The sequence below is a fragment of the Zootoca vivipara genome, chromosome 11 (assembly GCF_963506605.1).
Source record: "Zootoca vivipara chromosome 11, rZooViv1.1, whole genome shotgun sequence".
Taxonomy (NCBI): Eukaryota; Metazoa; Chordata; class Lepidosauria; order Squamata; family Lacertidae; genus Zootoca; species Zootoca vivipara.
Window position 1 is genome coordinate 48,563,060 of NC_083286.1, and position 23,988 is coordinate 48,587,047.

General features: G+C 45.1%; 1 protein-coding gene across 6 annotated transcripts in view; it reads left to right on the top strand.

The window, feature by feature from the left end:
* PDZD2 (PDZ domain containing 2) overlaps positions 1-23,988 on the top strand; it is a 257,816-nt gene that overhangs the window by 70,560 nt on the left and 163,268 nt on the right. The window contains exon 1 of one of the 6 annotated variants that reach the window (XM_060280339.1): positions 20,050-21,875. The exons of the other annotated variants lie outside the window; for them this stretch is intronic. The gene's annotated coding sequence lies outside the window, so the exon portion shown is untranslated. Of the gene's footprint in view, positions 1-20,049; positions 21,876-23,988 lie in introns of those variants that run through there. 6 annotated transcript variants of the gene reach the window in all.

Consider the following 23,988-nt stretch of genomic DNA (forward strand, 5'->3'; position numbering starts at 1 on the left):
TTGTGTACTTCCAATATGTTTGTGCAGGTTCCTCCTCTACCCTAGTACATAGGAAACTGCCTTACAGCAGGCCAGACTATTTCTCCATCTAGCCCAGCATTGCCCACTCTTACTGGCAGCTGGCAGCGTTCGAAATTCTCATTGTTCTAGACGTGTTTTGCGACAGGGAACTTCATTAGCATGGGGAGAGTTTCTGAGCTCTGGGCGCAGTACTGCACCTAAGATTTCAGATTAAAACTGCAGAGTGGAAGGAAAGGAGGACCCTTTTCTGCCTCCTGACTTCCACCCACTCTCTGAAGACTGGAGAAGAGACCCCTCTTGAGAACATTAGGGGGGTGGGCAGGGGAAGTATGGCATTGTTTTTTTGCAGTCTTCAGACCAGACCATGTAAAAAATGAACATAAGATTTTAGCTGCAGTTCATTCATTTTCAGCTTTGTATTCTTGCTATAAAAAAGCGTGCCTAGACGCTCAGTTGTGACACCCATAACCTAGGTTTAAGGTGTCGTTTAGCTCAGCGTTTCTCAACCGCTGTTCCGCGGCACACTAGTGTGCCGCGAGACGCTGGCTGGTGTGCCGCGACATGCGGCGACGAGAAGGGCGATTTGCATTGTCACGTGCCTGGCGGCCGCCAATTATCAACACTAACCCGCCGGAAAGCAATATTTCTCCTCCTCTTTCCCAAAGCTCAGTGCAAACGAGCCTGGCGGCCGCCAATACACAACGCTGACCCGCCGGAAAGCAATATTTGGCAAGTGTTTCTTACAGTCATAATTATAATATAGGCTGGCACAGAGTTAATTTTTTTAACTTTTTAAATGGTGGTGTGCCTCGTGATTTTTTTCACGGAACAAGTGTGCCATGGCCCAAAAAAGGTTGAGAAACACTGGTTTAGCTCCTAGCTTTCATATCTCAGTTTCTAACACTGGTGGCTGCTCGCCATAGTCCCAGGGAGAGGGCTTTCTCATCAGCTGCTCCCTGATCCTTTTAACTGGAGATAGCAAGGATTGAACTCAAGACCTTACATGTGCAAAGGATGTGCTGTCCTAGTGAGGTGTGTCTCCTCCTCTTCTCATTTGAAAATGACCCCCTTCACCCACAACACAATAGACCGTTTACGCCCGTGGTTCTCAAACTCCCCCCCCCCTCTGGGCCACACTTTGAAAATAAACATTTGCTCACACCACACTGGATTTTTTAATCATAAGAAGTACATTGGAAAACAAAAAGAAACAACTCCCAGCAGTGCTTGATTTATAGCACAAAACACAAGTACTTTATAATATGCTCACGGGACAATCCAGAAAGTATAAAGCAATGCATAAGAACATGAATCATTCCCAAAACACAATTATAAACAAGTCTTCTCCAGCGCTTTGTCTGAATGGCGATTCTGGATCACAAACAGGATTGACCTTGATGCTCTTGCTGTCGTTATGAAAAGATACCTATCCACCTTCAGCAAATAAAAACAATATATTTTGATACCATACTGCATTGAAATGTTTAAATGTTTCTTTGACTGTCCTTGAATCTTCTTGCTACTCCAGTGTGGGATGCCACACTTTGTGAACCACTGTTTTATGCACATGCGTAACTTCAGGCAAGAGGCCACGCTGTTGTCCTTTCTTTGGATGCTTAAAAACCCTGGAATGAGGATGCAGTGATGCTCAACACCGGAGATAAGCTGTTTTGCTAAATTAGTAGCATGAGACACCATCAGATTGCTTCTTCACACAATCAACTCTAGGACAAGCAATTAACACTGGGCAGAAAGCCAAGGTCTACTTCTGCCATAGTAACTGCACTCTCATTGGTTGAGATCAGCACTGAGACCTGTTATCAGAGAAAGCTAGCACAGTACATGGTGTGGTGAGTGTGGTCAGTGTGGGAGGAGAGGTGCTGTATCGGTTGTGAGAGAGACAGAGAGGAAAGGATTTATTTTACTTTGTTTTTGAGTTTTAAAGTTGTACATAGAAACTCTGGATTTCTTTTATTTTAATAAATCCTGTATATAGTTTACTCTGCGTCCAGACGTCTAGTCATTTAAATTACTGCCAGAAGCTTCCGGAAAAGCCTGTGCAAACTCTGCTGTGCTCACCTGACACTTAAAAACACTAAGATAAGCAACAGTAGCTGGCCAGGGCACCGTGCCCATACCTTGCTTGTTAACGTTTTAGAGGCATTTGACTTGGACAACTTGCAAAAACAATGCAGGAGTAGATGCAAAGCCTCGTCTAACCCAACAGTGCTCTTCTGATATTCTTAATTCAACAGAGAATTTATGATTAGCCATGGAATTTCCGTACGCAAGCCAAAGACTAAAGCAAATAAATAAACCTGTCATACTCCATGCGCCATAATTCTTTATGAAATATTTGCACCAAAACACACACACACACACACGGAAAAGGTGGATTTATACATTTTGGTTTGCCAGGATTTCTAACTGAGCGCCCTTGTTTTCTTCCTTCAAAAACAGGAAAAGCAGCTAATTCCATTTCTAAGGCTTATTCCAAGAAATGTCATGTGTTAGATGTGTGTCACATTTTGCTGGGAGACCATTTGATTCCATTTGAAGCTTTCTGAGCGGCAAAGAATGAAAACTAGGGTCCCCAGTAAATGGAATGTCTGAAATATTCTACAAATAGAAGTGTGCAAAGGAAAAGGGAAGGGGTCCACCCCAAAGTCACACTGCTGCTGCCCCTGCCCCATAGCCAGTATAGCCCCATAGTTTCTCCTTGTTAACTGGAAATGCTGACATGGGTTCAGCAAACTATTCCACACTACACACCAGTTTGAAGCCCATAGATAGGGTCAGTGTCATTCAGGATGCAATGGAAAATGCAGGCTAGACCATGCGATGGCAAGGAGAGAATAGTGCCTGAATAGGACTCTAGCTGAGTGCTTTTCAAATTCTTATAGAACCATAGTATCATAGCACTATAGAGTTGGAAGACACCCCAAGGGGCATCTAGTCCAGCCCCCTGCAATGCAGGAATCTCAACTAATAAAAGAGTTTCCACCGCGAGAAGGTAAGTCATGGCAATGGCAGGTTGCTTGTTACTGTCAATCCAGCCCCCACTCCTCTGCAATGTGTAACCACTGGAAAACATTAGGTGTTTTGTAGGGTGGAGCATCAGTTTGCAATGACTGACGGTGAGGTCCGGGAGTCCAGGGCAACATTCGTACACAAACACCACCCCGCAGCATGATCTGCAATCTAATGCACAGCTTTTTTTCCAGGTAAAAGGTAAAGGGACCCCTGACCATTAGGTCCAGTCGTGACCGACTCTGGGGTTGCGCGCTCATCTCTCATTATTGGCCGAGGGAGCCGGTGTATAGCTTCCAGGTCATGTGGCCAGCATGACAAAGCCACTTCTGGCAAACCAGAGCAGCACATGGAAACACCGTTTACCTTCCCGCTGTAAAGGTAAAGGGACCCCTGACCATTAGGTCCAGTCGTGACCGACTCTGGGGTTGCACGCTCATCTCGCATTATTGGCCGAGGGAGCCGGCGTACAGCTTCCAGGTCATGTGGCCAGCATGACAAAGCTGCTTCTGGAGAACCAGAGCAGCACATGGAAACGCCGTTTACCTTCCCGCTGTAGCGGTTCCTATTTATCTACTTGCACTTTGACGTGCTTTCGAACTGCTAGGTTGGCAGGAGCTGGGACCAAGCAATGGGAGCTCACCCCGTCACAGGGATTCGAACCGCCGACCTTCTGATCAGCAAGCCCTAGGCTCAGTGGTTTAACCACAGTGCCACCTGGGTCCCTTCCCGCTGTAGCGGTTCCTATTTATCTACTTGCATTTTGACGTGCTTTCGAACTGCTAGGTTGGCAGGAGCTGGGACCAAGCAACAGGAGCTCACCCTGTCACAGGGATTCGAACCGCTGACCTTCTGATCAGCAAGCCCTAGGCTCAGTGGTTTAACCACAGCGCCACCTGGAGAGAGAGGTTATTCTTGAGACAAGCTGGTGTGGGCAAAGTTCCCAAATGGCTGGAATCTTAAAAACCTCTGACCGACCAAACAAAGGTCTGAACTAGAGTTGATATTAAATATTACATACATTTTGTAATTTGTCATATTTTGCAAATCAGAGAATTGGAGTGAGGGCTTTTCTTCCCGAACCAGTTTCTGCATTTCTTAGCCTATTGGATTCTTTCAGATGATCAGTGTCAAAATACGTAAGTGACATTTTTGCCCCCTTTGAGGCAGAGAAATAGGTTGGTGGCTACACAAACACTACCAAAACATTGCACACGATGCAAATAATGCTTCTCTGCACCCTAATTGAGAATTTTATGTCCACTCACTTCCAAATATAAATCTTTCCACGTACTTGGGAACCCCTCTTCATTTAACTTTTTAGTTTTCCAGATGCTAGGGAGTCGCAGGAAAAGAACTAGCATGCCTTATTTAAATGCATTGAACTGGCTGGACAAATTTGTGTATGCTAGAGACTTACAGTGTGGTGATTGAAGCCGTATGTGGTGAATATTCCCAAGCATTACCAGCTGGGTAACATAGGAAACTGCCTTATACTGAGTTAGACTGTTGGTCCACCTAGGACAGTATTGCATACACTGACTTGCAGCAACTGTTGATGCTAAATTTATATTAAGTGAATAGCAGAAAGCATGGTTCCAGGGAATGTTTGCTATTGTGGCAACAAAGGCATTTGATGGTTGAATTATGCAAAAATAAAAATAAAAACAGGCTAGATGTGCTGTTACTAATGTTGTGCCTTCAGAAAGAATCTTCAAAAGCTGATTTCTACTTCCTATGCTAGAGCTTCACTTGTAACTTAAAACGTGAATATCAAATCTGAATTTATATATGATCTGAAGAGAAACCAGGATATCTGATCGGAGTTTCTGATGTGTGGTGTGTGTGTGGGGGGGAGATCTTGGATTTTCCCATGCAGATTTCAAGATGAATGAACTGTTGTATTCCCCTACACATCATAGGCATTAGGCACACACACTTAGTCTCAGCAGTATTTGCAGCAGTCTGATTTTAATATGCTGGCAGTCTCTGTGACCATATCTCCCTCTAGTGGCGTCCCGTAAAGATTCACTGTGCATATTCTATGGCTAAAAAGGCATAAAAGGCGCTTCAACGCTGCAATTTGATCTGGTCTGGTGGCTTCATATTTTGTCTGCAGGAAAATGAGATAGGGTTGGGTATCCATTGCTGCAGATGCGCTGAGAATATGGCAAATGATGTTTTATGTTCAGTCCCTTTTTTGCCATCTTTTTTGCTTGTTTTGAAATGTTTGCTTAATAGGGAGAAGTTGCAAGACTTTGACATTTTGTCATTGTTTGGCTACAGACAACAGTTTGAGGTACTGTAGTCCTGGAGCTAGGATCTAGGGCAATCACGTTAAGACTGAAGACCAGTGATTTGAAACACTGTGCACGCTTTGATGCCCATGTGGGCAGCAGCATTGTTCTGGGGCTGCACTCCTCACCTGATATCCGCATGGCTGAGTTGCTGCTGCAGCCTGGAACAGAGATGGGGAGAAGCAAGAAGCAAATACAGTCGCACCTTGGAAGCTGGAATGCCTTGTGAGTTTAATGTTTTGGCTCCCGAATGCCACAAACCCGGAAGTGAGTGTTCCAGTTTGTGAACGTTCTTTGGAACCCGAATGTCTGACGCGGCTTCTTCGGCTTCCAGTTGGCTGCAGGAGCCGTGCCTTGGTTTCCGAATGTTTTGGAAGTCGAGCAGACTTCCAGAACGGGTTCTGTTCTACTTCTGAGGTACGACTGTGCACCAGTAGACATGCCAGCTACAAATGCATTTCCTTTCCCTTTAGCTGAGGGGGACTGTTCCATGCACACATCCTCCTGCACTGAAATGAGCTTGGATGAGATTGTGGGTGGGTTGTTGTTGTTTGCATCCCCGGGAAAGTGCGAATGACAGGCTGTGTACATGTGTTTTCGTGTATGCACGACATTACCCCTAATGGTGAGCCATCCTTTAGTTTCTTGCTTGATATGTTTCCGCTCAAACCAGCTTGCATCTGATTCGAAAAGGTAAGCCACAGTCACTTCACCGTTAAGCTGAGGTGTGTCCATTTGAGACAGTTTCTTGCACATGTGCAGATGATCACTTCACGAATAGGAGTTTGGGTGTGGCCCCAGGGATGGAGAAACCATTGATAAATGGACATTGGTTGAAGACTTCCCTGCGCTCTTTCTGGCGTGTCCCTCAACATTCAACTGCACAGCAGGGGTAAATGTCCTTGTGTTTTAAGCCGCTAATGTGTACATAACTGCAGAACTGCTGCATTTATGGTTGTGCTGCCCAAGTATTTCTGGCGGAGGGCCAAAAGTTTATGATATGTTAAATGCATGGAAGCATTCCAGGTTTTGTTCTTACTTTAAAAAGAGCAGCCTGGGGGCAAGAGGATAGCAGAAATGAGTCTGTTATATGGGAGGAGGGGCAGAGTTCACCCTTTTCCTCCGGGTGGTAATTTGTGGTTCAAGTTAAAATCTTCCCCTGAGAGTTGCTATTTCCCCAGGAGAGAAGTTGGCACTGGTGCCAATAGAGGTTTCAGAGGTGAACGGTTCCAATCCTGATGAATAGGCTTTCTTGCTGCTGCATTGTAGGATTCTTCTGTACTTTTAAAAGTAATGAAAACATATGTGGGAGAAATTCAACATACGGTAGCACTGTGACAGTCAGTCCATCAGTGCGAGTACAGTGGGACATCAGTTTTGAACATCTCTGTTGACGAACATTTCGGTTTTTGAATGCTGTAAACCCGGAAGTAAATGCTTCAGTTTTTGAACACGCCTTGGAAGTTGAACATGCCACGCGGCTTCTGCTGAGTGCAAGATCCTGAGGCCTAGCGGTCGGCTGTTGAGTTTTTGGTTTTCAAACGTTTCAGAACCCGAATGGTCTTCCGGAACGGATTACATTTGAAAACTGAGGTGCCACTGTATTTCAGCCAGATAAAACAATCTCTCCTCCTGCTATACACTGTTCTTTGGGTTATCCTCAGAGCTGATTTCAGCGGGTGCACGGGGGAGCCCTTTTGTGCTAACGGAAGTCCTTGTGCAGTTTTCCATTAGTTCAACCCCACACTTTGTATTTAACTCATTTGCTAGTTTGTCCCAGATTCCCACCCAGCTTGGTTCACATTCTTTTTAATGTTTTAGTTCAGTTGTACACAGTTGAATAAAGAAGTGAGCAGAGGCAAGAGAGGGTGGGGCAGATGCCCTATCAACAAGGAACAAATTTGCACCCTGGACCTTTTTTACCACTGCCCTGATCCAACAGGAAGAAATGTGCATGTGAACAGTCTGCGTGTATTTCCCCAGGCAGAGAGCCCCAGTCCAGGAACTACATCAGCCATCAATCGCACAGTCCATCTGTTTGGAAGTGTGGTGGAATCCAGCCCTTTGATCCTCTGTCCAACTTGCAGAATAGATGGCTGATGGTGCTTTTGAGATAACCTGCTTTGGGCTCTGGACAGGCCCTGGCTCCAGAACTGAGACTTCCAGCTTTTGGGGACGACAACACACACCTGCAGACCCCTTTGCACACGTCTCCTCTTGCTCAAGTGAAGTGTTGTGTGTTAAGGAAATAAGCATGAGGTATCGGAAAGCAGGAAGCTCTGAATCATACATTCTTCATTCAGATAGAACTGGCTAATGCAGTTACAGGTCCGTGGAATTCAATCACTCGCTACTTATGCTGTGGAGAAAGAGACAATAAAACTGATTTATATTGATGCCAAAGCACGCAGGTATTTAGAGGGCGAGATCTTCAGAATCAACGAGGGTTTTTTCTAATGCAAAATGCACCCTGTGTGTTAAATAAAGATGTGTAGGAAACTGGATCCTGCTGCTGTTTTAAATTGGCATCGTTCACTGCACAATGCCTAAGAAGCATGGCGGTGGGCAGCTCAGACACGTGAAGCGAGTGGTGCAGCGAAAAAGAAACTGCTAGCACATTTGCTAAGCAGGGTCCGGTATGGTTTCAAATTGGATGGGGGACTGCACACTGAGATTCCTGCATTTCAGGGGGTTGGGCTAGATGACCCTCAGACCCCTTCCAATTCCGGGGTTCTATTTTTCATGTCCCATTCTCCCCCTGGTGTGGATAGCCACCATTTGCTCACAAAGCAGGCCAGGACAATGGTGGTTGAGAATTGGATGGGATACTGAGGGTCATCTAGTTCACCCCCCCTGCAATGCAGGAATCTCAACCAAAGCATCTGTGACAGATGGCCATCCAACCTCTGCTTAAAAACCTCCAAGGGAGTTCACAACCTCCTGAGGCAGTCCGTTTCACTGTCGAACAGCTCTTACTTTCAAACGGTTCTTCCTGATGTTTAGTTGGAATCACCTTCCTTATAACTTGAATCCATCAGTTCAGGTCCTAGCTGCCAGAGCAGGCAAAAACAAGCTTGCTCCATCTTCCCTGTGACAGCCCTTTAGATATTTCAGGTTGGCTATCTCATCTCCTCTTAGTCTCCTCTTATCAAGGCTAAACATACCCAGCTCCCTCAACCGTTCCTCATAAGGCTTGGTTTCCAGACCCTTGATCTTCTGCGCACGTTCCAGCTTGTCAACAGCCCAGAACTGGGCACAGTATTCCAGAGAGTCTGTGGCCCTCTGGACTCCAACCCGCATTATCCCCAGCCACTATGGCCAAGGGTTAAGAAGGATGGGAATTGTAGTCCTGCAACATCTGGAAGAACATGGGTTTCTCCATCCCTGTCTTGGGAGGCCCAGTCTAGCTTGCTTAACTGACAGCATTCAGGGCACCTTGCTCTGTCGACCCAAGACTGACTGGCTAGTTGATAACTCAGGACTCTGATGGCACAGCATGCAAGGTGCTTCATTTGTTGTTGTTGTTTAGTCGTTTAGTCGTGTCCGACTCTTCGTGACCCCATGGACCATAGCACGCCAGGCACTCCTGTCTTCCACTGCCTCCCGCAGTTTGGTCAAACTCATGTTCGTAGCTTCGAGAACACTGTCCAACCATCTCGTCCTCTGTCGTCCCCTTCTCCTAGTGCCCTCCATCTTTCCCAACATCAGGGTCCTTTCCAGGGAGAGTTCTCTTCTCATGAGGTGGCCAAAGTATTGGAACCTCAGCTTCAGGATCTGTCCTTCCAGTGAGCACTCAGGGCTGATTTCCTTCAGAATGGATAGGTTTGATCTTCTTGCAGTCAAGAGTCTCCTCCAGCACCATAATTCAAAAGCATCAATTCTTCGGTGATCAGCCTTCTTTATGGTCCAGCTCTCACTTCCATACATCACTACTGGGAAAACCATAGCTTTAACTATACGGACCTTTGTAGGCAAGGTGATGTCTCTGCTTTTTAAGATGTTGTCTAGGTTTGTCTATAGATCCTTATACTGCATTATAAGGGTTTTCAAAACTCCCATCACTTTCGAAAGTGGTTTGCCATGTGGAATTATGATCAGCAGAGGCTGCTATTTAAGGAACTCAAATCTAAAGCAGCCTCGGATGTGTAGATCTAGCTGTGGGGTTTTTTGTGGTTTTTTTTTTTTTTTTGCATGCTGGCTCCCTATAGCAAATTTCATTTCATTTTTAAAAGCCTACCTAAGTGGCTCTAGATAGGAGACACATATAAATAAAAGTAGGTTTGCAAATTACCTACTCACTGGAGTAGCTGAGAATGTATTTTTCCATGGTGTTAAGAAGTTCCCCTTTGGCCCTGATCTGTGTCTCATTTTATTCTTCTTGAGCATACATTGTGAAATGAACCCCCTTGCACATTTGTTGCTCCAGCCAATGTACATATCACATTTGGCTTCGAGATACTGTACTTTATGTCTGCTGTCATTTCAGGCTTCAAAGCCAAGTGATGCTGGAGCCGCCAGTTTTCTGTTTTGAAAGAGAGGCTTCCAAACAAAAGATACTCACGATATTTATAAAACTTCTGCCCACGCCGGTTTATTCTGCAGAGCCCAAGTGGCTGAGAAGCCCAGAGCTTAAACTCTCTGCCGCACTTTCTTCTCATGAAAAAACAAGCACAGCGACAAAGGAAAATGTATTAGTGTGGATGAAATGTTATCCTATTTGGTTATATTTTTTATATTTTATTTAAGCATCTATTCTGGAGTGTCGTTCTGCGCAAGTTTCAAAGAGGCCCTTTTGTAAAGCTGTGGAACTGAGAATGAAAAAGGGTCTGGACAGCAAGATAAATGAACACAATGCAAAGGCTTTGGGCTGGAATATGTGCAACAGCAGCACCATGTGAAAACATTTATGGGTGAATTGGCTCAGTTGTAACCCAACACAGAGAACTTCCCACCAACTTTCAGGGTCCCCCCAGGCCACCTCAAATATTTTATTGGGGGAGGGGTCGAAGGGACCTTGGCCCCTAGGAGTTGACTCCTATGTATGAATAAGTCCAAAGTGTTTCCTGTCAGGTGGAGAAGGAATTTGGCCATTCCACCTGCAACAAAAATCAGAAAAGCAATGACTGATCAGCGCTATCATCTGGTACTGCCTAACACACGAAAATAAACCCCGACTCTGTATCTTTTTGATTACTTTAGCAGAATTAGGTGAGCCTGGCCTACAGCCTTGGACCCAAGAACCTAGTTTTGTGTCATTGCTTGTGAAAAAGGGAAAGGGCAAGTTCCAGTTGAAGACGGCAGTGAAGTTGGAAAGGGTGAAGAAAGGTCTCGGGGGGGGGGGGGGGTTGGAGTTAATGGAGACGCCATCTGTGCTCGCAACATTAAATTCGACGTCTGAAAGAATGCCCAGACTCCTGACTGGAGAAAGTGATCAAGGGAAAATCCAGGAAGAAAAAATCCTCATCTATGATTTAAGCCGGGATTCTTGAAACATTAATAAGTGGCAGGTTTATGGCACGTTTTGGACATGTGTTTGCTGGTGCATGAAAATGCAGTGGAAATTGCCTGGATGAGATAGTGAAGCAATCGGCTTTGAATAGCTCTACGTCTAAAAAAAGGTAAAAGGTAAAGGACTGCTGGACGGTTGTTGTTGTTGTTTAGTCGTTTAGTCGTGTCCGACTCTTCGTGACCCCATGGACCAGAGCACGCCAGGCACTCCTGTCTTGCACTGCCTCCCGCAGTTTGGTCAAACTCATGTTCGTAGCTTCGAGAACACTGTCCAACCATCTCGTCCTCTGTCGTCCCCTTCTCCTAGTGCCCTCAATCTTTCCCAACATCAGGGTCTTTTCCAGGGAGTCTTCTCTTCTCATGAGGTGGCCAAAGTATTGGAGCCTCAGCGTCCGGATCTGTCCTTCCAGTGAGCACTCAGGGCTGATTTCCTTAAGAATGGATAGGTTTGATCTTCTTGCAGTCCATGGGACTCTCAAGAGTCTCCTCCAGCACCATAATTCAAAAGCATCAATTCTTCGGCGATCAGCCTTCTTTATGGTCCAGCTCTCACTTCCATACATCACTGCTGGACGGTTAAGTCCAGTCAAAGGCGACTATGGGGTTGTGGTGGTCATCTCACTTTCATGCCCAGGGAGTCAGCATTTGTCCACAGACAGCTTTGTGGGTCCCTTTCCCTTTCCCTTACTTTCGGCACTTGTGGAAGACTTTAAATTTGAAAGTGGAGTTGGAAGGGCTCCCAAGGGCCCATCTAGTCCAACCATCTGCTTGAGGTGAAGATCAAGATGGTGTGTACCCCATTTCCTTGTACGGATGATAAACTGACTGGGAGTCGAGCTGTTGTCTCCAACAGAGGAAAATGGCTGGGGAAAATGCAGTTGCCAAACTCTTATCTAACAGCAGGGCTGGTCCTGACTCCTTGCCTCAAACCACTGGAGGGTTTAATGCTTAAAACCAACACCTTGAGTTGTACCTTAAAGACCAACTAAGTTTTTATTTTGGTATGAGCTTTCGTGTGCATGCACACTTCTTCAGATACACTTGAAACAGAAGCATCAGACCCTTATATATACAGAGGGTGGTGAGGGTGGGTGGGAATGGGTGATGGGCTGATGGGGGTGGTAAACCTGTAGATGGCTGTTAACGACTGCTGATGACTGCAATTGGTCCTGCAGGGAAAAAACAAGGGCTGAGGCGCTAAAGAAAGCTTGACCATGCATAATGAGATAAGAATCCAATGTCTTTATTCATCCCAGGTGGCTCCATGGTTTTAAGCTTGGTAATGAGTTCCAATTCAGCCACTTCTCTTTCCAGTCTGTTGCTGAATTTTTTCTGTAATAAAACAGCTGCTTTGAGATCTTGTATAGAATTTCCTGGGAGATTGAAGTGTTCTCCTACTGGTTTCTCTGTCTTGTGGTTCCTGATGTCAGATTTATGTCCATTTATCCTTTGGCGTAGGGTTTGGCCTGTTTGTCCAATATAGAGAGCTGAAGGAATTTTTTTTATTTTTGCTTCAACTCAGACCAACACGGCTACCTACCTGTAACTAGAACCTTGAGTTGTGTACGGAAACAGACCAAAAGGCACCTGTGTGAAGCAGCCTTTAAAGAAAAAGAGAAACTATGAGAGGCAACCTTTTCTCACATGTCATCTTACCACCAATGACCACAAATTGCTGCTTTTATTTTTGTGAAGAGAAAGGAAACACAGCCTTTTGATAACACTGTCCCCTCTGGTTATACGTGCTTCTTGTGTTACTCTGAACATTAAACAGAACCAGAGTTAAAAATAGTTTTTGTGCTGAAATCTCTCTGGACTATACATGTCCTTAGGTTATTTTCTGTAATGCTAACCTTTGTACCAGACAAGGGAAGAAAACATCCAACGTACAGCCTTTGGCCGAACAAAACAGTTGCACAAATAATATCGGGGACAAATTGAGCGTTGAAGAAACACTGCCTTCACTTTGGAAGCAAATGAGTATTTTATGTAGCAAGAAAGAAGAAGAAAGCAAGAGCTGCTTATTTCAACTAATGTTTATTGGGGTTGTGTGTGTAAACCTGTTTGGCTGAGTAATGGTTGGTGTCCATTCTATATGGCTTGGATTCCATCCCATATGGTGTTCATTCCACTTTATACAACATGGGAGACAGAATCATAGAATTTTGGAGTTGGAAGGGACCCTGAGGGCCATCTAGTCCAACCCCCTGCAATGCAGGAAGCACGGCCAGCATGGCCAATGGTTAGGGGTGATGGTGGAGATGTAGCCCAACAACATCTGGAGATCAACAGTTTCTCCATCCCTGGGCTAAAGGTTCCCCAATATGTGTGCACATCTTCTGCATTCAAAATGCGCCTTTCACGGTCAGACACTAAGAAATGCACCTCAGGCATATACATGTTCATATACTGTGTGGGAATCCGCCCTCAATATTAACACAGGGCAATTACATATAAACAGAAGTCTTGAGTTTTACTGAGTTGTTTTCAAGTGATGCAAACATCTGTGCAGGGAAACTTCAGATGTGGCCATTTAATGACTCCTGTGTACTGCCTCTGAAAATGTCACGAGAATTCCATTACTGATCATGCCGAGGCTCCAAGTAGACCAGCGGTCCTCCCCCCCCCCCCCGGTCAGCAAGAGGTCCCTGGAATCTCACCAACAGACATGAATAGCCATCCCCTGTTGCTTGTCTCCAACACCTGGTATTCAGAGGGGGTGCTGTCCCCATTAGCTAGTAAACTAATATTTCCTCCACAAAATTGTCCTTAAAAAAAAAAGTCATTTAAATAGCGGCCATCGCCTGTTCTAAGGGTAAGATAATAAATAAGCACTTTTGTTTTTCTGTACATCTGCACTGACTATAAGTTTAATTGGGTGACCCTGAAGTCTTCTCTTAGAATGCTCATTGGCCTGCCCAAAGCAGGCCTGTACCTTATATGTTCATCCATGTTATTTATGGAGTCATCCAGCCCAGTGCCCTGCTCAAGGATGGATCTACTTTGCAGGGTACAGCTACATCATCATCCCTGACAAATGGTTGTCCAGACAGACGCTACTTAAATATCTCCAGCAAAGGAGAGTCCACTGCCTCCTGAGGCAGGATGTACCACTGTCAGAAAACTCTTGCCATTAGGAGCTTTTGCTGAAATCTGTTTCCCAGTAGTCTCCAACAGAGAGCAAGTTCGGTCTATCTTCTGCATAAGGGCCTTTCAGATATTTGAAGACTGCTATCATGCCTCACCTTAATTTTGTTTTCTCAGGCTAAACAGGTCCTCACAGGACTTAGGCCACTTCCCCACCTTGCATTTAAATCTCTTTTAAACCACTTCAACATCCATGGAGAATCCTGGGAACTGTAGTTTGTGAAGGGTGTTGGGAGTTGGTAAAGGTAAAGGTACCCCTGACCATTAGGTCCAGTCACGAATGACTCTGGGGTTGCGGCGCTCAGTTTACTCTATAGGCCGAGGAAGCCGACATTTGTCCGCAGACAGCTTCCGGGTCATGTGGCCAGCATGACTAAGCCGCTTCTGGCAAACCAGAGCAGCACACGGAAATGCCGTTTACCTTCCCCCTCAGAGTGGTACCTGTTTATCTACTTGCACTTTGATGTGCTTTCAAACTGCTAGGTTGGCAGGAGCTGGGACCGAACAACGGGAGCTCACCCCGTCGCGGGGATTCAAACCACCGACCTTCTGATCGGCAAGCCCTAGGCTCCTTTCTCAGAGCTACGGTTCTCAGAATGGGAACCATGGAAATAGACCAGCTGAGTACATGAACTTTATTCCAAACACATTTCAAATATAACTTCTCCTCAAGGTTTGTTACATTTGTCTGGTCCTTCTTTTTCTGTGCTGAGCATTGTGCTCGTTCATGTCCATTTCCTGGGTGCCATTCAAAACTCTGCTTGATTCTTCCGGCAATATTTTTTCACAGTAGACGTCTGAACTGTCTGAGTTTATGATACTTGACAGGCGCAGCAGATTAGCATAGCTAGGAGTGGGAAGGCGGAATGTTTTTATGAAGCTGCAAGAAAAGTCTTTTACCAGAGTGACCTTTCGTGCTCTAAGATCTCTTTCTTCCCCGTCCTGCTACAACCCATTTTGTTCAGTGTAAAAACAAGCGCACACACCCTCCTTCCAAATGGTCCCTCCCTGATCCACCACCCTCTTCTTCAGCTCCTGTAGCATCACCGCCAGAAGCCCAGGTGGGCAAGTTCAAAGGAACAGCACAAAACAATCCACACAGATGCCAGCGGGATGGAGGTTTTATCAAGAGTGTTACTGTGCAATCTTATCAAATGCTTTCTCAGAAGCCTCACCAAATTCAGTGACACTTATTCCCAATTACTCCCTAGGATTACAAGTTTAAGCCATCCTACAGGCTCCCATGTGCTGCACCTGAACAATCCAGAGCTGTAAAATTGATGGGCTTCTATATTTATTTAGATGGTTTAAATACCACCCTTCCCACAGACCACAGGGGGTGGTTTACAAATAAAAACATGTAAATATGAATACGTAAAATTCATTAAGAGATACAGGTGAAACTTGGAAAATTAGAATATCGTCAAAAAGTGCATTTATTTCAGTGATGCAATTTAAAAGGTGAAACCAATATATGAGAGAGATGCATGACACGCAAAGCAAGATATGTCAATCCTTTATTTGTTATTTGTTGTAATTGTAATTATTTGTCATTAGGCGGGTCAATTATAAATGGAATGTAATTAATGAAACGTAATGGCGATGTTTATTTTTGTATTATTGTAACTATTTGTTTTATTACTGTGGAATTTCCAAAAGAAAGCATTTGTAAAAATTAAAATTAAAATAAAAAATAAGTTTATTACTGAAATAAATGCACTTTTCGATGATATTCTAATTTTCTGAGTTTAACTTGTACAGTCTGTTGTAAACTCACAACAATAGATCATTGAATGACAATAACAGTAGCAGCAGCTGGGTCTCTCCTCCTCCAAATGCCCTCTGAAAAGGATGCATCTTGGCCAACCGCCTGGAGCTATAGAGATTAGGCTAGGCGGACCTCAGCAGGGAGAGATTCCCACATGCAAGGAGCCACCACTGAAAAAGCCCTTTCCCAAGCCTGCACATCATGTACCTCAGCCCGCTTAGGACCACTACAGATAAAACCCCCAAATCTAAAGCCCAACTTCCTAAATCAAATAGGGGCAAAGTAGATTCGAACCTGCTTTATGCGGAGTCTGATGGTTAGCTCAGCATGTCTCTGAATACCAGTTACCAGGGGTCACAGGTGAGTCGGGTGCTGTCACGCTTTTGGGCTTCCTATAGGTATCTTTTTGGTCACTGTGAGAACAGGGTGATGGACTAGTTGAGCCATTGGCCTGATCCAGCTAAAAGGCTCTCCTTATGTCCTTAATGCCGGTCAGTGTAAAACCAGGGTTTCCCAAACTTGGGTTGGGTCTTCATCTATTTTTGGACTGCCGTTCCCATCATCCCGGACCACTGGTCCTGCTAGCTAGGCATGATGGGAGTTGTAGTCCAACAGCAGCTGGAGACTAAAACTTGGGAAGCCCAAATATGGTGGGTAGGCAATACTGATTTAGATGGATTCATGGTAGAGGTTATCTGCATGAGTTCCAGTATTATAACTACAGCAGCTGTTGACCTCTCTGTGTGATTTCAGGCAGGGGTCTTTTCCAACTCTGGTGCTTGAAATTGCTGCCCCCCCTCCCGATTTTCAATGATTGCAGGGACACTTTTCAATTTCAATGGATTTCAGGGGACTGATTTGTAAATCCTGGGACTATCCTCGGGAAACGGGGACGCCTGGTAACCTTGTTTTAAGGCGAGATCCCTCTAATTGCAGAACATGGGCTGCAAGATAGAGCTGTGGTCCCTTCCCATCGGAGCACATGGGTCACATATTCTATGTAGTGAGGTCCAGATAAGCGGAAGTGTTACTGTGTGTCTGTTTCTCTTCAGCCTTTTATTGGCACTAGATCTTTCAAAGGATGCACACACACAACAATGCATTATTTATGTTGCACTGGGGGAATGTTTTGTACATCATGCGCCCCCCCTTCCCCTCCATGACACATTCCAGTTCTGAAGCTTATTTATATTTTCCTTGAATTAAAGTTTTCTGCTTCATATGGCTATCGAGGGACTGCTCTAAATGGGAAATAAAATGCGGCGCTCTGTTAGGCCTGATGCAAGTGAGCAGGTTTCTTGTGCTCCATTTCCATGTTTAAATAATGATGGGATGAGAGCATACCATATCTCCATGTGTCAAGAGAGTTGCGTGATCAGCTGAAGAGCCGATATGAATCCGCCCCCCATTAATTCTCCTGAAAATTGTTCGCTACAAATCTGGATATCGAAAATTTGAAATTTGACACCAATCTTTTCAATCCCATGATATTTGAAGTCTGTGTTGGTTATCACATAGTAATTAATTAGTTATTATTTGGCAGTATTTAATAGCTGATGCACAATACAATTTGGTATCTGATAGCTAGCAAGCTATGATATTTAATAATTTTTTAACTATCACTGGGATTCTGGAAGCATATGATAATTGGCAGCTTCATCCAGGGGTAGCCAATATGGCAGCCTCTAGATCAGGCACCCCCAAACTGCGGCCCTCCAGATGTTTTGGCCTACAACTCCCATGATCCCTAGCTAACAGGACTAGTGGTCGGGGGAGATGGGAATTGTAGTCCAAAACATCTGGAGGGCCGAAGTTTGGGGATGCCTGCTCTAAATGTTGGAGTACAATTCCCATCATCCATGACCATTGCCCGTGTTGGTTGGGGTTCATGGGAATTGTATTCCAACATCATCTAGAAGGCACTACGTTGACTGCTCTTGGCTTAGGCTTCCCCAACCTGTTGCCTTCCAAATGTTTTGAACCAGGACTCTAAATCTCTAACCATTGGCTGTTTGGGAGTTATAGGAGTTGTAGTGCAAGACATGTGGTGCACACCAGTTTGGGGAAGGCTGCTATTGCATGCGCACACCTGAATGATAAAAGAGACTGTTGGTAAGGTTAAAGTCGTCAAATTTGAAATCAGGAGTTTCAAATTTGAAATCCTGTCAAATTTCAAAATATTTTGTTTCGGTTCAAGTTATCTCAGTAATCAAAACCATGTGGAAACCCATGCAGTGGACAGTGGTTATGGAAAATGGGCTTCATGTACTAGGATAAACATTGCAAAATGTTGCCATGAATGGGTCTCTAGTTTATCTTATGTGGCAGGAAATAGAAAGGGGTGGCCTTAACAGATTTGGAACATGGTGACCCAACTGTCTCAAGAATGGCTCTGACCTGTAGTTTGTGGTAGCCAATACGTAGCCAACCCATGGATTGTGCTCGTGCGACATTCTTGGTCACTCATGACATCCAGACAGTGACATTCAGCATCTAATGCTCATATCGTATTGGTGCAAAATTCAAATATTGGCCAGTTTTGCTATATAGTTGCACACACAGTTGACTGATTCCATCGGGCAGGCAGAGGGTCTTCTCGGTAGTGGCGCCCACCCTGTGGAATGCCCTCCCACCAGATGTCAAGGAAATAAACAACTCTCTAACTTTTAGAAGATATCTGAAAGCAGCCCTGTTTAGGGAAGTTTTTTAATGTTTGATGTTTTATTGTGTTTTTAATATCTGCTGCCCAGAGTGGCAGGGGAGGCCTAGCCAGATGGGTGGGGTATAAGTAAATAATAATAATAATAAATAATTGGATTCATAAACACAGAGTGGTTGGGGGGACCAGCAACCCTGGTTATATGGGGGAGGACCATGGGCTAGTAAAGTAAGTTTTTTGTGTGGCGATAGAGTGCATTACCATATTTATGTGAAGCCCAAGTGTGCCATCACAGTAGTTGCTTGAAGCTGGCAGCCAGAGAGTCGATGGTCTTTATTACGGACACAGTCTTCCCACCCATGGCTGCAACCAAGGGTTTGGAGGTGGGTGGGACTGGAATCTCTGGCATTTGAAGAATGAATGGTGGGGTGCTGGGATCATCCTGGGCTTGCGCATGCATGCTCATTAGTCTCTAATTGTTTTCAAAATGCTGCACTGCACCTTCATTATCTCCTCTAGATGTGCTGATTTAATAGATACGATACCTGTTTTCTTGCTGTATGTGGCAGTTGCTGGTGTGTACTCTGTAAAGGAGCATATCTACCAAAATATGTCTGTTTGGCTGCTGGAGCACTAGCTGTTTTGCTTAGATACGAACTCAGTCAACCCGACTACTGTACACTGAGTTTTGAATGATGGACCGTGCTTAATGGTAGATTGGCACAACGCCGAGCATTTGTGGTATTTAAATGTAAAAGCAAGCAGGGTGCATGGCAAGCGGTAGGGAAAAGTTTGATTTGAAGGAGGATTCCCTAGCTGCATCAGGGCTCCCTGGGAAACACCTTTCTGAGGCCACTTACTCATTTCCACGCTATGAAGAGCTGCTGTTTCGCTTCATGTTGCAAAATAAGTGCCTCTACTTTCATTGGAAGGTTGTTGAATGGTTTGCCTTCCCAGTTTTAGCAGACAGGCAGTCAAGTTGTGTATCCATAGCTGTGACCAGAAGAAAAATGACTGCTGGGAGGAGCACAGAGAGAAGAAACACTGCAGCAGCACAACCAGATTTTGTTGCAGCCTTCATCTGCCCCAGCTGCAACAAAACATGTCTCTCCTGTATCAGTCTCTGCAGCCACAGCAGTCGCTGCAACCTTCCAACAGTTTGACTTCACTCTTCCATTGTCTCGTGAGATAGATGGATGCTGGCACCTGACATAATGGCAGAAGAAAGGGGAAAACTCTTCCTCCCTCAATGAAGGGGTTTTAAGTTTCATGTACAATAGCATGGAACATAGGCTGGTATACTTGGGAAAACCATTGGTTCACTGACAGAATCATTAGATCCTATTGCGCATAATTTTAAGGCAGACTTAAGGTGGCAGCTGGGGTGCAGGACATCAACAAAGGAGTAGAATAGCCACCACCGCATCAAGCCAAGCAGGGCTGAACAGGAATGTGGCTGGGGGAGGAAGTGGGGCCCTTCCTTTGTCAGGGATGTTGTGAGCCCCTCCCATGAATTTCCAGGTGACTTAAAAAATGAGCCATGCCAGATATTTGAGGGAGGCTTGCCAAATAGCAAGAGGTGGGGAGGGAGGGCTAATGCTTGCATTCTTTGTTTAATAATGGAGTTTGTATTAAGAAATTTATATCCCACCCTTTGCCAAAAGGACAGCGCATGCTTTACAACATAAACCATGGCAAGAATCTTAAAACGCAGAAAAATTATTGGTAGATTGGGGCAATTTGACTAACAAAACAGCATGCCAGGAACACCTGTGTTAAGAAGTGCCTGGGGAGGGGTCTTGAATGACCACAAGAGGTCAGAAACATGACTTTGTGTCTCAGTACTCAACAGCCATCCAACCTGCGGAATTCATGTTCACCTAGAGAAAACGTGAGAGCTTTAATGCAGAGATTCTTTACAGTTGCTGGTGGTTTTAGACAAGCGTTCTTTGGCTGCATTCCTCAAACCACTTCCTTTGGGGTCATCCTCCTGTGAAAGTCAGTGGGGCTACTTTTGAGCAAATGGTGTGATGGTTTGCAGCCTTCGCTTGCTCTTCATGCAAGAGTGGGGAAACATTTTTTCCCCTGTCCAAGTTTATTCATCACAACCTTTTGATGTTCAGGTTGTTTTGCTCCCAGAGACCAGATGGCTGTCCCTCAAAAAATGTAGGAGAATTTCTCTCTCCCTGTTTGATAGTACCACCACCAACTGCCCCCCCCCCCCCCCGTTTTGGCCAACTTAGTGTTCCCATGAATTCAAGACAGGAAGCCCTCCGGAGAAGTGATATAAACAGCTTAGCTGCCTGGGTCATGCTTCCTAATCGCTTTGCAGCTGGACACTTGAATGTGTGGGGAAAGGGGGGCTGCGCTTCTCCCCGGGGAAGGACCTCGCTGATTGAAGTTAGCCTGAACGGAGGGGGAGGAACCCTGCGCGAAAGAAGGTGGAAAGGAAATGCTTGAGCTGCACAGTCAGATCAGGCAGGCTCTCTGAGCCAGCGGGGTTGAGGGAGGGACGTATTTTACTACAATTGAATTCCAGGGTCCCTTTCAACCCGTTTCCTGACTTCTCGCCCCGTAGGTTAATTCCAAGACTGAACTTCCATGGCAGGGAGGGGAGCAGAGAGTTGATCATGCCTGAAATAACCGGTTAGTGGCAGAGTAAGGTTGGGTTTTGTTTTTACTTTCCCAGCGTAGAAGATCTCTGGGCTTCGCTGTGCAGCTGAAACCCCCCCTCTCTTTCTGTTTCGCTTTGAATGCTGTCATCCCCGTTCGTCCCACCAACTGGCAAACTGAGAAAACAATGTTAGATTCACCTGCCTGTCTAACCTGAAGGGTCTCGTCATTTGGCCACAGGTGCTGCTGCTGCTGCCCCTTGTGTTTCTGTGGGTTTTGAGTTTTGGTGGGAGTTTCCAATTTCCATGCGTATTTTTTTGGGGAGGTCCGATTTGACAGCTGAGCACATTGCAACTGACAGAGCAGCATCAGGAATGCACGGAAGACTATTCATGCTCCCGTAGCCAGAGGCAGCGAAGAGGAGGGCAGTAAGCTCTCCCAGCCTTCTGGAAACTCATGTAACGGAACTGCTCCAGAAGGGTTTGCTGCTGCTGCTGCTTTCTGTTGTTTTTTTTAGGGTAAACAAGCCCCGGTCTTCTTCTTTTTTGGAGGGGGAGTGCTTCTTGGGCAGAGGCGGACACAGCAGTAGCAGCCGCAGCTGGATCGCCCTCCCTCCTCGGGTGCTCAAGTGGCCTCTCGTCTTGGGTGCCAGCAAGCGATTAAACTAATTAACAGACTCATGGGATTGCTAAACCACCCGCTCGTGGATTAACCCAGAGAGAGAGAGAGACACCAGCTGCTCCTTACAGGAATTCCAGGGAAGACGAGGCTATCACGGAAGAGGAGGAGGAGGAGGAGGAAAACCCATGAAGGGGATTTAGAAGGAAAAGAGGTATGTGTAACATACCGTATGAATTGCAAATAAACAGGCGTGTGTTTGGGTCCGCTCCAGAAAAGGGCTTGGTTGAATGTATCCAGAGACGCTGAAAAGTTATGTAGCAAAAATGCCAGTTCAAACGCCAGCTGTGCTTTCTTCCGTTTTCTTTTCTTTTTAAAGGTGCTGATGAAACGTAATTTTTTTGCTTTATGGCTTGGAAGTATATCTTGTGAAAGCTCCATTTGCAGCTTATTTTTAAATCGAGCTCTTCAGAAGGTTGCTCAGGTTAACTTTCCTTGCCACATAATAATGCCGCAGGTATACTTACCGGTCGGCTGCTGCTGCTTATCCTTTGCGGTTTTTCCTCCTGTTGCGACTTCTGTTTGCAATCAGAATTAATCTGTCTTGATTAAATCTGGAAGGTACATTAGAACTCCGACTGCATTCAGCCAGCGCTAAGGCGAAAAGTCAGCAGAGACACAGTGCAACAAGCCGCTTAACATCGTATGGGTGGGGGAGAACGTGGGGAGGAAACCCAGCTAATCTAGGACTAACACCAATTTATCGGTGCTTTGATTTCCAGTGTGGTTTTGCTTTTGGAGCTTTCAGCTCCAATGCAAAACTGGACGGGGTTCTGGGCAAAACATTGTTTACGATTTCACCTGAGATTATGTTCTGGCCCGAGGGAAACAGAGTTCTGTCCAAAACCACTAAACATTTCATCGGGAGGAAAATGTTTCAGAATCGAAATCAGCAAAATGTTCAGGCATCCTATGTGCTAGCAAGAAAAGTTGTTGGTTTTTTTGTATATAAAAAAAATCTAGTCCCAAAATAATTCTCTAGAGCAAGGAGAAATAGGAAAGTTTTTTTAATGTAGAAAAAGGATGCTTTGTGCAGAATTGTAAACAAATAGCTATATTCAAATGTGTATTGCAAGTTGCACTCTGTGTGGAGTTTGCAGGTTATACATTTTAAGGGATCGCCTTGTATTTACAGATAATAGGTGCGGTTAAAATAAACTTTTAAAAAAATGCACATGCAAAATATCTGCTTAGTACTGCATTTTGGCAGGGTCCTGGGACTGTGAGAGGGGGCGAGTGGGCGGGAAAGATTGCAAATGATACTAATAACTAAAATATGGCTTTGAAATAAAAGGCAGCTGGGACTGTTAAATATTAGATTGCTCAACCGCGTCTTTCCCATGGCAGCAGCTTTTGGCAAATGACTTTCCACACTCAGAGCCTTTATTTTTGGAATGGTCTTGGCAAAGACAAATGCCCAAATTATATCAGTGTGTGTGCCGTTCTTGTGAATGAATGAATAAGTAAACACATTGCAAGAAGACCAATTAGCATCTATCTCTGTTGTGCACCGGTCAATAGTATCTCATCAAATATGTATTAATAAAGGATAAGGATTCCCTTTTTGAAAGGACATTAAAAGACAGAGAATGATGGCCTTAGACCTAGTCGGTGGTATCATTCTATTCTCTCTGTGTTGGCACTTTCTATCCAACCCCCTACCCCAGTCCTCTTTATCTCTCAAGTGCACCCCCCTGTTGCACATGGCAGAACTCCATCTTTGACTCCCTGCTCAGCAAAGAGCAGGTTTGCATGTCTTTTTGTGTCTTTTGGGTCTCCTTGCAAAATTCACATGAATACATAAAGTGCCTTACGCAGAGTTAAAAAATAACTTTCCCATTTATTCCCAGTAATATTTTCTTGTTTATTTCCCACCTTCCTTCCTTCCACCACGGAACATTGGGTTCCCCAGGTGATTTCGCCCAGATTGTCTGCTTGGCTTCAGCTGAATTCGCTGAATTGCATTCCTTTAGCACAGGGGTCAGCAAACTTTTTCAGCAGGGGGCCGGTCCACCGTCCCTCAGACCTTGTGGGGGGCCGGACTATATTTTGAAAAAAAAATATGAACGAATTCCTATGCCCCACAAATAACCCAGAGATGCATTTTAAATAAAAGGACACATTCTACTCATGTCAAAACACCAGGCAGGCCCCACAAATAACCCAGAGATGCATTTTAAATAAAAGGACACATTCTACTCATGTAAAAACATGCTGATTCCCGTCCGCGGGCCGGATTGAGAAGGCGATTGGGCTGTATCCGGCCC